The sequence below is a fragment of the Microtus oregoni genome, unplaced genomic scaffold (assembly GCF_018167655.1).
Source record: "Microtus oregoni isolate MIOR12 unplaced genomic scaffold, Mior012 000043F_ref0000047, whole genome shotgun sequence".
NCBI classification, from domain to species: Eukaryota; Metazoa; Chordata; class Mammalia; order Rodentia; family Cricetidae; genus Microtus; species Microtus oregoni.
The window spans coordinates 16,608,914-16,628,291 of NW_024543210.1; positions in this window are offsets into that span (position 1 = coordinate 16,608,914).

Sequence of the window (19,378 nt, forward strand, 5' to 3'; positions counted from 1 at the left end):
ATCTGTGGAGGTTTGCTTTGTTACAAACAATGTGGTCAATTTTAGAGAAGGTTCCATGAGGTGCTGAAAAGAAGGTATATTCTTTTATGTTTGAGTAGAATGTTCTAAGTCTATTTGATTCTGTTAGTTTTCTTACTTCTCTGTTAAGTTTCTGTCTGGTTGACCTGTCCATTGTGGAGAGTGAGGTGTTGAAGTTTCCTACTATTAGTGTGTAGGGTTTGATGTGTGATTTAAGTTTTAGTAATGTTTCATTGACATATGTGGGTGTTCTTATACTAGGCACATAAACATTAAGGATTGAGACTTCATCTTGAGGGATTGTTCCTGTTATGAGTATAAATTGTCCTCCATCTCTTTTAATTGATTTTATTTTGAAATCTATTTTGTTAGGTATTAAGATAGTTATACCCACTTGTTTCTTAGGTCCATTTGATTGGAAAGCCTTATCTCAACTCTTTATTCTGAGGCAATGTTTTTTTTCTTTGAGGTTGAGGTGTGTTTTTTGTATACAGCAGAAGGCTGGATCCTGTTTTTCATATCCATTCTCTTAGCCTGTATTTTTGTATAGGTAAATTGAGTCTATTGATATTAAGCAATATTAATGACCAGAGGTTATTAATTCCTGTTATTTTTTTTTGTGGTTGTGTTTCCCTTCTTTGGGGTTTGCTGGTGTGACGTTATCACTTGCCTGTGTTTTCATGGGTACAGTTAGCTTCCATAGGTTGGGGTTTTCCTTCTAGTATTTTCTGTAGGGCTGGGTTTGCGAATATGTATTGTTTAAATCTGGTTTTGCGACGGAGTAACTTGTTTTCTACGTTGATGGTGATTTAAAGCTTTGCTGGGTGTAATAGTCTGGACTTGCATCCATGCTATCTTAGTGTCTGCAGTACATCTACCTAGGATCTTCACAGTTTCCATTGAGAAATAGGATGTAATTCTGATTGGTCTACCTTTATATGTTACTTGACCTTTATTTTTGTATTTCTTAATATTTATTCTTTATTCTGTATGTTTTCATTTTGATTATTATATGGCGAAGGGACTTTTTTGGTTTTTGTTGTTGATGTTGTTGTTCTTCTTTTTTTTTTTTATCCAGTCTTTTTGGCTGTTCTATAAGCTTCTTTTTTCTTTTACCTTTATAAGGATATCCTTCTTTAGCTTGGAAAGTTTTCTTCTATGATTTTGTTGAATATATTTTCTGTGCCTTTGAGCTGGAGTTTTTCTCTTTCTTCTATCCCTATTATTCTTAACTTTGGTCTTTTCATGGTGTCCAAGATTTCCAGGATGTTTTATGTCAAAAATTTGTTGGATTTAATGTTCTTTTTAAACAACGAGTCTATTTTCTCTATAGTATCTTCAACATATGAAATTCTTCCATCTATCTCTTGTATTCTGTTGGTTATACGTGCCTCTGTAGCTCCTGTTTGTTTACCCAGATTTTTTTTTTTTGATTTTTCAAGACAGGGTTTCTCCATAGTTTTTGGTTCCTGTCCTGGAACTAGCTCTTGTAGACCAGGCTGGGATCGAACTCACAGAGATCCACCTGCCTCTGCCTCCCGAGTGCTGGGATTAAAGGCGTGCACCACCACCGCCCGACCCCAGATTTTTATATACAGAATTCCCTTGGTTTTTGTATTCTTTATTACCTCTGTTTCAGTCTTCAAGACTTGAAATGTTACTTCACCTGTTTGATTGTTTTTTCTTTGTTTTCTTGGGTTTCTTTCCAGGGATTTATTAATTGTCTCCGATTTTTTGTTTGTATTTTCCTCAATTTCTTTAAGGGAGTTTTTCATTTCCTCTTTAAAGGTCTCCATCATTTTCATAAAGCTACATTTAACATCGTTTACTTCTGTTTCTTCTGGGTTAGGAAGATCAAGTCTTCCTGTTGTGTGACCACTGGGTTCTGGTGTACTCATGTTGCTTTTTAGGTTGTTAGATAAATTCTGGCATTGATATCGCCCTATCTCTTCCTTCAAATGAGGCCAGCAGTGGCTTTGCATCTTGGTTCAATCCTTGCACTAGCTGTTTGAGTCTTCTGTACTTTCAATGTTTTTATATCAGGGAGCCACTGAGGTGTACAGAATAAAGGATCTTTGCTTTCACATATGAGACTCGGTCTCCTTGTTAGTTTTGGGGGGACTTCATGGATCTGGGCATAATAATATTTGAGGGCTCCACAGATCCCCCAAGCTGACTGGGACTACCACCCATAGACTCACCTGGCCAGTGAGTTTTCTGTGTTTTGCTTCATGTCTCATGTCGTTATGTGTCTCATATCTTTCTTTAAGTGTGCCCAGAAACTGTAAGAGCCTATAGATAGTCTGTGTGGATGCAGGAAAAGATCACAGTTTGAGTACCTGTAGAGACGTCCCCAGGGCCCTTCTCTATGAGAGTGGATCTCTCTGGTTTCTGTAGATCGACATGTGGAATGCTCCCAGCATCTCAGTTCAGTAGATAGATGTGCACGTTGCACTCTCAGTGTCTGAGTTTCAATTCTGCCTCCAGGGTACCAGGAGGATTATTTATTTGTTCATTTTACTGCGTGTCTGTGTGTTGTTGGGTTTTTGTCCTAACTTAGATTGAGGCTGAGGATATATGACAGACTAAGAGTACTACTACTCCCATAACTTTTATTCTGAACCATTTTCAAGGACTTTAGAAATAGGGCAAAGAAAGAAAAATTGGAACCAAAGAGGGTAATTTTTTTTCTAGTCTAAAGAAATACATGCCTATAAAGATACAAGAAGAATCCAGAACACCAAATAGACTGAACCAGAAAAGTCAGAGAGTCATGGACAGAAATACTGCAGACACTCAGATGCCATTTCTAACTATTATACCCAGGAAAACTTTCAATCACCATAGACAGAGAAAAAAATATAATATTCCCTTATAAAGCCAAATTTAAAAAAAATATATCTGTCTACTAACCCAGTCCTCTAGAAGTTGCTAGAAGGAAAATACCACCTCTCCATAAAAGGTTAATGATATTTTTCAGGAAATTGCATAGAATAAATAATCTCATACCAGAAAATCCCAAAGGGAAAAAACACACACTCACATACATGCAATCACCACACACAAGAACCACCACCACCACCACAAAGAACAACAACATGACAGTAATCATAAAATATTTCATTCAAGGAACTCAATATCAACAGTCTCAATTGACTAACAGAATGGATGTAAACATAGGATTCATCCTTCTCTTGCTTAAGAAAAAATACTTCAACATCAGGGATCAATATGTCCTCATAGCAATGGGTTGGGAACAAGATACTTCAATCAAGTGGATCTAAGAAGATAAGTGATGAAGCCAATTTAATATATAACAAGAGACTTCAGACCAAAACTAAGCAAAATAAATCAGGAAGGACACTACATTATTATCAAAGGAAAAATCCACAAAGATGATTTTCTAGTCTCAATATCTATGCCCCAAACAGAAGAGTATCCAAGGTTTTAAAAGAAATACTAGCACCGGACATAAATCTCAAGGTCCAAATCAGGAGTAGAAGGAGAGAGAGCACGAGCAAGGAACTCAGGACCACGAGGGGTGCACCCACACACTGAGACAATGGGGATGTTCTATTGGGAACTCACCAAGGCCAGCTGGCCTGGGTCTGAAAAAGCCTGGGATAAAATCGGACTCTCTGAACATAATGGACAATGAGGACTACTGAGAACTCAAGAACAATGGCAATGGGTTTCTGATCCTACTGCACGTACTGGCTTTGTAGGAGCCTAGGCAGTTTGGATGCTCAACTTACTAGACCTGGATGGAGGTGGGGGTTCCTTGGACTTCCCACAGGGCAGGGAACCCTGAGTGCTCTTCCGGCTGAGGAGTGAGGGGGACTTGATTGGGGGAGGGGAGGGAAATGGGAGGCGGTGGAGGGGAAGAGACAGAAATCTTTAATAAATAAATAAATTAAAAAAACAAAATAAATAAATAAATAAAAGAAATACTAGTACAACTTAAATCACATGTTGACCTTCACACACTGAGAGTGGTACAGTTCAACACCCTACTCTTACAAATGGACAGGTCTTTCAGACAAGTAAGTGGAAAAATACTAGAGCTCACAGATGTTATAAACAAAGTTAATCTAACAGATATTTACAGAACATCCCTGCCTAGCACAAAAGAATATACCATCTTCTCTGCACCACATGAAACTTTTTCAAAAATTGACCACATGCTTGGACAAAAAAACAAGTCTCAGTAGATACAAGCAAATTGGAAGAATTCCCCACGTCCTATCAAATAACCACAGACTGAAGCTGGATGTCAACAATAAGAGAAGCAACATAAAGCTTAAAATCTCATGGAAACTGAACTGTACTGAATAACAAAATAGGTAAAGAAAAAAATTCATGAGTTGCTAGAGTTCAATGAAAATGAACATATAGTACACTCAAACTCATGGGACACAATGAAAATCATTCTAGGGGTCAAATTCTTAGCCTTAAGTACCTACATAAAAATAAAACAGAATAGAACAAAATAAAATAAACTGGAAAGAGATCTTACTAGAAACCTGACAGCACATCTGTGCTAGAACAAAAACAAAACAAAATAAAAACAAAAAAAGTAAGTAGAGGTAAGCATACAGAAGAGAAGTGATGACAAGAAATAATCAAATTGGGGCTTAAAATCATTAAAGTATAAAGAAAGAGAACAATACAGGGAATCAATGAAAGAAAGAGTTGGCTCATTTAGAAAATCAACAAGGGAGACAAACCCTTATCCAAACTAACTACAGTGTGCTGTAGGAATTCCTACCTCCAGTATCCTTTAAGTTACCCACCACCCACTTGGATGTGACCTCCTATACTATATATGCCAATATAAAGAGTGCAGCAGGCCTCTTTTCTGGCTCTGAGATTTTGTTGCTGTTCCCCGTTCCAGCAGAGGATTATGATCTGTAAGTCTAACCCTAAATAAATAACCCTCCATTTTACTCAATTCTGAGCTAGTGTGGGGTTTCTTTTAAGCGTCCTTCTTCATCTGGCTCCACACGTGGATCTGAACTCCATAACTACTGGGTGGGTAGGCTTAAAGGCCTAAATGGTCTACAGACCAGAAAGTCTCCTACCCCCACCTGCTTGATTTGCTTTTCCCTACTAAATGGTTTGTTTTAAAACTCCTGCCACAGTGGAGCTAACTGCATGCGGTGACTTGAAAATTTCCCAAGCTTGTGCACACTCATAGCCCTCAGTGCAGTGTTCCCTACCACATAGCAACTTGTTTTGTACTCCTGACTTCTGAGTTCTGGGCTTCAAGCTCTGTGTACTGAATTGATTTAACTGCATTTAATTTGTCAAGCAAAACATATTTCTCAGTATGTAACCAGCACCAAAGTGGGGAAACCAAAGTTGCTCAGGACTGTTCCTGGCACCAGGTTGTGCCTCTATTTGTGACTCTGCAATCATGACACCTGCTGGACAATAAAGATTATTACATATAAAACAATTTACTTGATTTCATAGCAGGTAATTAATTAATCAATAAACTTGAAAGTTATATAATTGCAGGCAACATTATGATTGAAATTTTAGTAACTTTTTTGTTAATATGGATTGTATTCTACAAGGCTTATATGTTTATGGTGATACACCCATTTATTGGATATTGGGACTCAGTTTTTTTCTTCATATCCTTAAGAAAATGATTTGATAACAGAGCCAAGATTAAGGCACTTTTAGAAAAGGTACATCTTTACAGACTAATAATGAACAGCTATCTGACAGGATTAATACCATCAAAATCAAAAGTTACCTCAAAAATTAATACTTTGAAAACAGTAAAATTAATTTGACAGACAAAATTAAATCCATGTCAAAGGATACTGAGAATTATCTGAAAGAATTTATACTGTTGAATATGACACTCAAAATTTGTTAAAAAGTTATGGTGATTAGCAGCTAGAATATCTCTCCAGGATGGCAATCTCCCTGCTATCCAAATAATGTCCAAGGATGAGGTGTTATCTGTATAGGAAAAAATGCAGACCTTGTAATCACATGTGCAGAATGAGGACAGAGGCAAGATACCTCAGTTAAATCACTAGAGATATATACCAGCCAGGAAATTCAGGCTTTACAAAAATTTGAAGCAATAGAGGAATTAATGGATTTGATGAGCAGGAAAAGAAGGTACAAGGACAGGATTTAACATCTCCAGTAGCTGCCAGAGATGACTTACCCAGGGTTTTAACTTCCTACCCTGTAATCTACTCTGACAAAGCATCAGGTTCTGAAGGCCCAAAGGGATCCAAAGAAGGTAGACTGATGTGGGAGGGTCTTCTTTTTTGTGTTGATTTCATTGGTTAATAAAGAAACTGCCTTGGTCCTTTGATAGGACAGAAAATAAGGTACACAGAGTAAACAGAACAGAATGCTGGGTAAAAGGGAAGTTAGGTAGAGGCCATGCTTCTCCTCTCCAGGGCACAAAGAATTCTTAAATGCTTGGGTCCAGAATCAAAAGCTAGGAAATTGAATTGAATCATATACCACAGTTAAACAGGTCTAGAGAGAACCCTTTAATGAATTTTTACAAAGACTACCTAAGTCTGTAAAAATAGGAGTAACAGACCCAGATGATAGGCAAGTAATTATTGAATCTCTGACTTTTGGAAATACCAACTTAGAATGCAAAAAGTTACTTGGGCCTTTACAGGTTAGATTACCACTTATGGATAAATGGATCCTGCATACAATGAAAATAAACACATTTGAGTATAATACTGAATCTTAGGTAAAAGAAGCAATTTCCAAAGTAATGAGGAGACATCAAAATGCCAAATGTTCTAATTGTGGTATAATAGGATATCTGAGAAGGGATTGTAAGCAAGAAATTCCTAGGAATAATATCTTCTTTGGGATAGGTAAAAATAAGAAGACTCAACTTTCAGGAATATGTAGAAGGTGTTTCAAATGCCAACATTGGATCAATGAATGCAGATCAACAAAAGACAAACACGACAATGCAAAACCATGAGGAAACTCCTTTGGGGGGGCCTCTCACAGGCCCTCAAGGCAAAAGTGGTTCAGTCATTCCCAGTCACTGTAGAAGACATGTTTCACCAGGAATATTAAAAAATCTAGAGCCTTCTGAAAAAAAAAAAAGAAACATACCATTCTAGATGATGGAACAAACATGGAGGATAAATAAAAAATCCCAATAGGAAGTAGGAAACATATTCTGGCAGACTTCTAGAAATGATTAAATACCAAAGCTAAGTGTAAGTATAAATGGCATTGTATTTGTGGGTTTGATAGACACAGGTGCAGATGTGAGTATCATTACTCAAGAATATATATATATATATATATATATATATATATATATATAATGTTTAAGTTTTCTACAATGAACAATTAATTTTCCTGTAGTAATTTTTGAAGTTTCTAGGAAGAAGATGGGGCCCCACAAAACAACTCTACCTGGTAAATATGAATTCATGATGCTAATGGCACTACTATAAGACTGTTTTGGGTACCAGCTGCTCAAGAGGATTCCAACTTAGTTTGCTGAAATGATGCCCTTTTTTACAATGTTCTGACCAGAACTCCAAATAGGAACCTCAGAAATACCCTACTGAACACATAGAGAATATTTGTGATTATACTAGACATTAACCTTGAAACTTAATCATCATTTTGCTTTCAAAGGATCCCATAGAAAGAACATTGCCCACATGACAGCTGAAAGTAATTCTAGAAAACAATGTCCCCTCTTCCAACAAAGTTTGTCCTCAGAGTTAGGGACATCATTTAGGTATTGATTATAATTGGTACTGGGGGCAGAATTATGTAGGATCAGGGATCTCTTTGAAAAAAAAGAGGAAATTAGATGGGATAATAGGTAGTGTGAGCTTATTCACACTAATAATAATAGTGAGTAATGGAGTGAATACTTGTGAGCTATTATTTATAGGCAATTTACATTGGTATAGATTCTTGTATATTCATAAAAATTTATATTATATTGAATGTGTACTTATTTTATTTTTGTCTACAATATTGTATATCTAGGTAAAGTTATTTTGTCATATTATATGCATGCATGCTTCTACCTCTGCTTAAGACATTTTATATATTTATACAAATTTAGGATATATTTATCATATTGCAATATACATTTTGACCTCTGATCAAAATATTTATACATTTTGAGATCATTGTCCTTATTAACTGCACAGTTCTTTAAAGATTGTTTAATATTCTGATATGAAGTCTTAGTCTTTATATAGGTGTTAAGAATTATAGATCAATAGTCATTCATGTTTAACATACTTATAGTTAGACTAATCAAGTTCTTGAGATACATAGAGATTGTATTCTGCATAGATAAGTAATCTTCAACCACTTCAAAGAGCTTTAGAATATGGTATTTAAATAACTTTGGGTTCTATTGACATGAGACACAATTGCTTCTGGTAGCATGGATCTATTTCCAAGAAAATATTGGGCACTGAAGAGACTCCTCTTGGAGTTTGTTTTCTTCTTGGCAAAACTGGCCTTTGGGCAAGGAACTGCCCATGCATTGACCACTGACAAAATGTATGATGTCTGGACAGGACAAGCAGAATACAAGAAAATAGATTGTCAAATCTTGACAAGACAGGGTAAGATGGTTTTAAAATTTTTCCTACCTTTGAAAATGGTCTGTCAGTTACTCTATGTCTTAGCCAATAATGGATGCTCCATTGTTGAAAATGAGACTTTGGGTGATTGCCCTGGTAGCCAGTTGTTGGTCATTTGTTGCATATTTTGGAAGTTCGAATATTATTCCCCTTCTTGTGTCTTTGATAGGGTTTAAGACTAGATAGTTTTAGTCACTTTCCTCTCATAATTTGGCCATGAAAGAAAAATAACTAAATATATAAAACTTGAATTTATACAAGTAAACAAATATACAAGATGTAAACTCATCAGGATAGGATAATTATTGAAACATTTTTTTACATGTTTCTTTCTTGATATTGTTTATGCTGGTAGTAATTCTAATTTTTATACCTAATATTTGTTGTTATTGTATATAACTTTATACTAGGCTTAAAACTTCCTTATTTAAACAAAAGGAGAAGGTGCTATAGGAATTCCTACCTCCAGTAGCTTTTAAGTTACCTGCCCACTTGGGCATGGCCTCTTATATTATATATGCTGATGTAAAGTGTTTGTCCAGCCTTTTTACATGCTGTAGGATTCAGTTGCTGTTTCCTGTCCCAGCAGAGAATTGTGATCTACGAGTCTACCCCTAAATAAAAAACTCTCTATTCTACTCAGTTCAGAGCTAGTGTGGAATTTCTTTTAAGTGTCCTTCTTCAACAATGTGGAGAGTTAATATCCAAATTAACAAAATAACAAACATGGCTGGAGAAACATAACAACAAACAAACAAACAAAAGACACCAGAGAATCATAAGAACAGTTAGGTTTACAATCACATCATCTGCAAATAAAGAGTCTTTATAATTTATATCTGCTTAACTTCTTCAGTTATAGTACTTCCGTATCTAAGTACTGTACTGAAGTACTTCAAGTACTACACTGAATAGTACTGCAAAAAACCTGTACTCCACAAAATTGCAAAATCTAAAGAAATGGATAATTTCCCCATAGGTACCACTTGTCAATGTTAAATGAGGATTAGATAGGCAACTTGACTAGACCTATAACTTCTAGTGAAATAGGAGCACTCATTTAAAATCTATCTCCTGCTTTGACCCATTTCTATAAATCCTGGTTTGGATCCATTAGTAACTATAATAAACAAGTGGAAAAATTTTATGACAAGAACTTTAAACCTTTGAAGAAATAAATTGAAGAAGATACCAGAAAGTGGAAAGATCTCCCTTGCTCTTGGATAGGCAGAATTAACATATTAAAAAATGGCAATCTTACCAAAAGCAATCTACATATTCAATGCAATGCCCATCAAAATCCCAACAAGATTCTTCACAGACCTAAAAGAATTATACTCAATTTCATATGGAAAAGCAAAAAACCCAGGATAACCAAAATAATCCTGAACAATAAAAGAATTTCTAAAGGCATCACAGTCCCTGACTTCAAACTCTACTACAGAGCTACAGTACTAAAAACAGCCTGGTATTGATTGACATAAGAACAGATAGGATGACACTAATTGAGACTTACATAGATCTAATCTACGTGGGAAGTAGAAAAATACAAGATCTCCTGAGTAGATTAGGAGCATGGGGAAGTAGGGGGAGAGTTGAAGGTGGAGGGGATTGGCAGGATGGGGAGCAGACAAAAATGTAGAGCTGAATAAAAATCAATAAAAAATCTATTTCCTGCCCAAAAGGCCCAGAGTCAGATAATTTTAGCACAGAGTTTTACTAGATTTTCAAAAAAGAGTTAACAGAAATACTCCTCAAACTACTCCACAACAGAATGATCATTACCTTGCCCAAAACACATGAAAATGGACAAAGAATAAAAAATATAATCCAATTTCCCATATGAGCATAGATGCAAAAATACAGAATATAATATTTGCAAACAAAATTCAAGAATATATCAATAGGTTCATCAACCATAATAAAGTAGACTTCATCCCAGAGATGATAGTATTGTTCAATATATGAAAATCAATAAATGTATTTCACCATAAAACAAACAAAAAGAAAAAAATCAAATGATCAACTCATTAGATTTAGAAAATTCCATTCACAGAAACAACAGTTATTCATGATAAAATCCTGGTGAGCTTAGTGGAACTTGTGACATGCCTCAATGTTATAAGGCATTAACAGCAAACATAATAAACATAAACTTTAGTGAAGAGAAACTCAAAGCAATTCCACTAAAATCAGGCACAAAGACAAAAAATGTTCACTTTGCACATATTCAATATAGTACTTGAAGTACTTTAATATAATACTTAGCTAGAGAAATAAGACAACTGAAGGAGATAAGGGAAAACAAATTGCAAAGGAAGAAATCAAAGTATATTTATTTGCAGATGCTGTGATAGTGTATAGAAGTGTCCCTAAAAAATTCACACAGAAACTCTTACAGCTGATAAACATTTTCAGCAAAGTAGATAGGTACAACATTGACTAAAAAAAAAAAAAATCAATAGCCCTCCTATATACAAATGACAAACAGAATGAGAAAGAAATCAGGGAAAGAACACTTTTCACAGTGACCTCAAATAATATAATATCTTGGGTAACTATGACCAAGCAAGAGACTTCTATAACAAAAATATCAATCTTTGAAGAACGAACTTGAAGTAGATATGAGAAATTTGAAAGATCTCTCATGCTCATAAATTGGTAGGATTAACATAGTAAAAATGCCCATCCTACCAAAAGCAATCTACAGATTCAATGCAATCACAATCAAAATTCCATCACAATTTTCCACAGACCTTGAAAGACAGTTCTTAACTTCATATAAAACTTCATATAAAACACACATAAGATAAAAGCTTAGAATACCTAAAACTACCCTGAACAATCAAAGAATTGCTGTTGGTATCACAATTTCTGACTTCAAGTTGCTCTACAGAGCTAAAACAACAACAATAACAACCTAGTATTGGTATCAAAGCAGACACAGTGATCAATGGAATCAAATTTAAGATGCAGTCATAAATCTATACCTCTAGGACATTTGTTTTTTTTTTTATTAAAAATTTCCACCTCCTCCCCTCCTCCCATTTCCCTCCCCTTTCCCCTCCAAAGATCATGGAAAAAAAGAGTTAAGAGGAAGAAACCCATGACAGCTAAAGAATGTGTGCCTAGGAAATGATGTGTACAACTTCCAAAACCAGGCATCTTAAAGTTTTTCCATGCTCCCTGTACTTGGCAAGATTTTGGAAACCTGTAAACCTTGTACTAGTCATCAGCCATATTCCTTACAGTTTGGGAGATGGATTATGCCAGTAGAAGCCAAGCAATGGAATGTTCAGTGGAGATGAGGTGAGAAGGCAAATATGAGAAAGTTATTCTTTTCCTGCTTTGAACTGAGACAGACCTATAAATTCAAACATAAATACAAATTCAACCCACCACAAATAAAGAAAAATAATGAAAACAAATTAGAAAATTTCTATAATGTTAGGTTCTTCCTTTTTTACTTAATAGGTCCCTACTTTTGAAACACATCTCATATCACTCTGCTAATATAAAACAAAAGGCAGTTAATTATCAAAGAATCAGATACTAGGTTCTAGGCACAAATCTTGATCCTGTATGTGATTAATTATATGAAAATTTTGAAATTTATGTCCTGACAATGCTGAAACATGCATGGGTAGCGCACATATGGCTGTTCTGTTGAACTTGTCCATATTGGGTTTCATGGTCTAAGGTGATGAGGATGACAGACCAGGTCTCTTCCTCAACTAATTATATAACTATGTGCAATTCTCCTAAACAATATAGACTTCAGTATCCTACTTATAAACAGGACAAGTCAACTCAAACTTAGCAGGTCCTTTTGAATATTAAATGTGATTCTTTAGAAATACTTTTAAGGCCACAATTTCAAATGTAGACTATGCCACACATGGGCAAAATGTCTATAATTTTAGCACTGAGGAAGCTGAGGCAAGAGGACCAGAGTTTCAAAATCTATAGAGTGAGTAAGACCTTGTCTAATAAAATAGTAATCATAATTGAGTTACTAATTAACTCTATTGGTTTTACCTATAACTGGGAACCTACTCAATTCCTTATTGGCTAGAGCTTGATTGTTTTCATTGGTCAATACTGTATTTAAAATGCTTATGAATTTTTTACTAAGTACTCAGAATTTCTTATGATATAAGGATCTATTTTACTTCAATGTTTATAAAGAATCAGCAACTCTGAGCCCATTGTACATAGTCATTAATAACACTTCAGTGTCCTACATTAGTTATATGAATCACCTCTTTAATCCTCTCTACATAATGAGGTACTGTGGTTACTTCCCTCTTGTTGCCATGGAGTCATGCAGCTCTGTGATGCTCATTACTTGCTGAGGTCACCCAGTGAGGAAGTAAGGGTTGATCTGGGATTCACACTCAGCCCATTGGACTCCAGATTCCCCACTCCTTACATCCTGTTCTCTATCTATAATAATAGCTCCTGCATAGTCAGCCACCCAGCAAGGGCAGCCAACCAGTACATTGGCCTGAATATGATTTACTGCTTGCAAGTGGGCCATTCTTCTTTCTCATTTCTACGTTGGTGAAAAGTAGATTAAAACAAGGTATCCTATCAGGCTGTCATGCTTCCTTTGTTTAGCTTCTATTGGAGTATATTCTCTTTGCTACCATTAACCTGTACGTGGTTATTTAGTTCCTACCAGAGTGCATGGGCTTCTCTACCCTTAGACTATATCAGGTAATCATATTTATATCTGAATGCCCAGGGCAGGGTATCATTCCTACAAAACACAAAATCACTAGCAATTTTTAGTTAAAATATATTAGAGATATTCCACTAAAAATAATACACAGAGTATATTATATCAATTTACTACCTAAACAAGTAATAGTTTAATAATGTATTTTAGGTATAAAAATTGTACTTTGTGTCAATAATTTAACATGTATTCTAGGCTATATACTTTATATAAAAATTTTCATTATTTTTAGCAATTAAGTCACAATACAGACTACCTTATATTTATGTTAAACAAAAAGTTCAAAACCATTCACTTATGATCTAGTCATTACATTTAAAGTTTAAAATAAAAATTAAAAGAAATACATAGTGTTAAATTTAAGTCTTCCTTCCATGTACAAGAGACATTCTTAGAAAGAATCACACTCTAGTAATTGATGAACTAAATTCTCTCCTTGGAAACTGTGCCAATTTGTATAATTACAATTTAGGGACACAATTTGGAAGACCATGGTTAACTTCTTTGTGTTGCTTCACAACTTTGTAGACCACCCACAAGCAGCTGGACCTGTTAAGAACAGTAAACAGTGGGGAATTGGTGCTTTTTCTCTGCTACAAAATTTCAAGCCAAAAAATAAATGAATCTGCATGCATAAAAAATGCTTTTCTTTTCTGTAGCCCAAGGTGACCTTCAGCAGAAATAAAAACAGCAATGTTTTTCTCCTCTGCAAGTAGATCATTCCTTCTCGAGACAACATATATGGAAACACTTAATACTTGAAGTATTCACTATTAATAGTGTTATTATTGATACTGAGACAATGACATTTATCAAGAAATGTTGGAACAATTAAAACCTTCAGTAACTAAAACATCTAATCATGGATATTTTCTCAGATGCTGTCCTTATTTCAAACATCTTAGAAACTTCTATGCCAGCACTTCATACTTTTAACAATGTCTTGCAAAAGAACACACCCTGCTCTGTCCAGTTGGCATTCCCAAGAACATCTGCTTTTCTAGCAGTATAGTTGATGACTTAATCCATAACAAAGTAGTAGTATCTAACAAAAAACTATCTCATTTTAAATTATACAACCCATCTCCAATGTCCAATATGCTTTAAAATATTTATATTATTATATATAGGCATACTATATAAATGCATACATAACATAGGCATTATATTATGTGTATATGTTTTAGATTTTCTATAATTATGTATATGTATTATATACATAAATAGGTTTATAAATTGGGACTGGAGAGATGGTTCAGTCAGAAACGTTTGCTGGAAAAGCATGATGGTCTTAGTTAGTGTCCCCCACTAAACAAAGTTGCCTATGTACTAGCTTACTGCACTCTTCTGTGACTACATTTGAAGATTACATAGAGAGGCAGATTCTGGAAGTCCATTGCCTACCCAGCCTACCAGCCTAGCTAAATCTCTGAGAACCAGATTCAGGAAAAAAAAAAAAAACAACTATTTCAAAAAGGGAAAGAATGGAGAAAAACATCTGATATCATATATGAATTCCACACTCACACATGTTCATCCACACACACACTTCCACTGAACACATACCTACATGACACATACTCACAATCAGAATTTTTAAAAATACATTTGTTATTTTCTCCTATGCTATCAATTTTAGATATGAAATGTGTAATATTTTAATTAGAAAATTGTTTAGGAAATCTTATTTTCCTTCCAAAGTTTCTTTCCAATAATTGTGTTTTACTACACTCCTTAAAAGTCTATTGGGGGGATTTTATCAAATTTACTTCAATTATTACATATGAAATAGTATTTTACCCTGATTTCACTTTAAAAGGAAAACATATTTTAGGAACAAATGTTGTGGTATTACATGAGAATTATTCTCAATGCTTAGCAGTGTGGTATAGTAATTGTGAGAACTTGTCAAACATTTTATAAATTATTCAGTAAACACATAAATGCTTTATTATATGTCTCAATGCTAAGTTTTCACTGTGTATCCAGTCTGACTAAATATCTCCAAACAACATCGAAAACTTTCCTGTTATTTCAGGGTGTAGCATTGTCTGCTGTCACAGAAAAACTTATATGAGAACCAAACTAAAACACAATAAAAAGAAAGCATGCTTAATATCAATGAGAAACACAGCACAAATGCTGTTGCAACTGTCTGGAAGACTGAGAATTTTATAACTCTTTAAATATACGTTACACTTTGATACAGGCACAACCAGAAGCCCTCTATCAATAACACATCACCACGTGCTGTTCAGAGATCCTTGTTCACATTATCGTGCTACACATTCTTATCGCTGTCTGAGGCTGCAGGTGCCTGCTCCGCAAGTGTTTTTCGCAGAAAGCAATGAAGAAATCGGTAACACAGAATGTCAGTTTATTCAACAATAGACATCTGTTTATTTGAAACGCTCAAATCCCTGATTTGTTTTTTTTTAACTTTTAACCAGATGGCAGTTTATTTTACACATGAGAAGTAAATGTAATTGTAGTCGAGTGGGCATTCAAAGGAAAGCAGTATAGAAGGTTCAGGGGATGTGACAATCAAATCAAACTAATATAAATTGTATTTCACATTATAATATGAATCCAGTATAGGGTAACTCTAAAATGCCATCATATCTCAGATCGTCAGGAACATTAAAATGAGAATTTTACCAGACTTCTTCATGTCTCTCCTTTTCCTGGGAATAGACAACACACCCAGCATCGTTAATCAGCAGCCGTTTTCATGTACTCTTCTGTATCTGTTTGTGATGCTAGGTAACAAACGATCTCAAACTAAGAAATTTGTTTATTTATTATGTGGCACAAGGGATTTGACCCGGGATACCACACATATTGGGAAAGCCCCCTCTAAAGGAACTGTATCATCAATGCTACAAACAGTTAGTTTAAACATGTTCACTGTCTAAGCTTCTGTAATACAGATGAACTTGTTATGTGGATTTTTTACTTATACTTTTATGACTGAAATAATGTAATCATTGGGGCTTTGGTCCTAGCTACGGTATTAAGCAAGGAGGGATTTGTTTCCAATTTCATTTACTTTGTTAGGATGGTATATCACTTATGGGTTTTGACTCCTTGGTAGTTTAACTCTTCGACAGCCAATAGCAGTAGCAGACAGAGTCTTTACTACAGGGAAGGGTTCAATTCAACTGCTGAGGTCACCTCTCCTGTAAGGAGGAGGGCCGTTCTCCCAAGCCAGCTAGGCTGAGACTAGCTCAGCATGGCCATCCTACTTCAATACATCATTCAATACATAATTCGCTCAGGCCCCTGTGGTAACCTGGGCAACAGATATCAACACAGACCCCAGCTGCTGAAGAACCACAGACCCAGACATAGCTAGCCAGCAGCAGCAGCTTGAGTCTGGATGCAACCACGGCCACTAGTTCAGGCCTCTCAGAATGGCATGGGCCCAGAAGTACTGTGACTCATAAACTGCAACACAGCTCCAGATTTTGGCGCAGACCTAAGGCAACATGACCTTTGATGGTACAAAAAATCCTGGATACCAACACAGATACCTAGGCTGTGGCAGGGCCTCTGACAGAGACACGGCTCTAGGCTGAAGCTTGAGCCCCGGAGTAGGCACACAGGACACATAGATTTGTATGGCCCCTTGGCCACATGACCCACAGATATCAACTTGGCCTCCGGTGTTGGCCCATAAGCACCATGAATGTATTTATCACGGCTCTGTAGAACCTGTGATCAGAGACTGAGAGGTAGACTCTTGTGTGTGCTGTAGTCTGGCCTCCTTATGTATGATCTCATGTCTTCTTCAATCTTCCTATAAGAGAAATAATAAAAAAAAAGGAAGGAGCTCTTTGGTGTCTCTTTCCTATGGGAAATTATCCCTTTCAGGTGAGTTCTGATCATTTCCTATAGGACATTTCGAGATATCATTGTAAATTAGTAATCTACATGCAAATTTGGGGAGTGGGAAACTAATATTCAATCTATGCATAGCTTTCCTAAAATATAAAACATAAAAGTACCACATGATTTGGCGGCAACATATAAGGGTATTTATGTATGACAAGAAGCATTATTAACATGTCAATGGTATTGTTGTAAGATTCCTAAAAATCAAGAAGGCAAAAAGTGCTTATTAAAAATCTGTTCATATTAAAATAGACATCCACAGTCAAACACTATGCTGAACTCTGGGAGTTCAGTAGTAAAAAGAGAGAAAGAATTATATGGGCAAGGGGGGGGGGGGGTCAAGGGGAAATCTACAGAGACAGCTGGGAACTCACAAACTCTAGACCAACAGCTGTTGAGTCTGCATGGGACCAAACAAGGCCCTCTGCACGTGGGCAAGAGTTGTGTAGCTTGATCTATTTGTGGGGCTCCGAGCATGGGACTAGAAACTATCTTTGGTGCATGAGCTGTTTTTTTAGAGCCTTTTCCCTGTGATAGAAAGCCTTGCTCAGCCTTGATGCATAGGAGGATGGGTGGGTCTTGGTCCTGTGTCAATCTATCTGCCAGGCTTTGTTGACTCCCCATGGGAGGCCTAACCCTCTCTGAATGGAGACAAAGAAGGAGTGTATGGGGGAGGTTTGGGGCAGAGGTGAGGGAAGGAACTGGAGGAAGAGTGGGAGGGAAACCTGTGGTAGATATGTAAAATAAATAATAAACAAACAATAACATGCTTATCAAATGATGCTGTTTTGAAGTTCTTGCCATTGATTATACATACAGTGAACCATGCAGACAGAAAGGGGATCTGATGGTCGCAATGCTAAGCACAAGGTGAAGAACTTTTTACTCAGTATGGAAGAAGATGCTCACTAGAGTACACCTCTTGCCAGATTAGGATGGTGTCTAGAGAAGCACCAATCCCTTTCATCTCCCTGCCAAGGACTTAATTCAGTAGCCCTTAGTGGTCTTGCTACTTCCTGGAGAACAGAAAGTTTCCTTCCTAACATACAAGCAAGCAGGCATGAGAGCATACACTCAAGAGCCCCCATGGACCATTCTCTAGTCAGGAATAATCCTGCAGTTGCACACAACACTTTAATTCGCAAATAATTTTGTTTCTAAATGTCTGTGGCATGCTTTAAAGAATCTGAATATGAGTTTAGATTCCAAGGTGGAGGAGGATACTTCATGTTCTTCTCTAAGTGCTGTATTGATTTGATAATAAAAGTGGTTTAAGCTGGGCAGTGGTGGCGCACGCCTTTAATCCCACCACTCGGGAGGCAGAGGCAGGCGGATCTCTGGGAGTTTGAGGCCAGCCTGGTCTACAAGAGCTAGTTCCGGGATAGGCACCAAAGCTACAGAGAAACCCTGTCTTGAAAAACCGAAAAAAAAAAAAAAAAAAAAAAAAGTAGCCACTTAGCTTTCTTTATCCTGAGAATTTCTTTTTTTCTTTTTTTTCTTTTTTTTTTTTTGATTTTGTTTGCTTGTTTGTTTGTAGACCTTTGTAAGCTTTGGGGGTTAATGATGAGGTCTGTAGTTAACATGTAGCTTGCAGAGTTAGTGTGACTGCCTGCCTTTCATCAAACTTTACTGTAGGAACTATAAGCATAGAGACACATTAAGAAATTTCTTCTAGAAGTTCTAAAAGAGACAGTCACCTGAATGTGAACTTGCCATGACTTTCAACTCCCACAACCCAGACATAAATGACAGTTCTTCAGGCACACTGTGTCTTTCATTTGAATCCAGTCTCTAGTTTTTACGCTATAAAATTCTCCCTAGGGATATGTAGGAGAGTGATATCACAATTCTGTACTCTTTTTACAATTTTATTGTTTACTTGATGATGTAGATACAGGTCACACACTCTTAAACACTTGTGAATACTTATATCAACATCAAAGTAGAGCAAAGCCATCACTTGACATTACATGACAATGCAGGCTATCCAATAATGATGTTCTTCTTAATGATGCAATGACTCCATAAATATTCATTGAGATTCTATGATCAATATGCTATGCAGTGTGTAAGAAACCAGAGTCAAATCAAG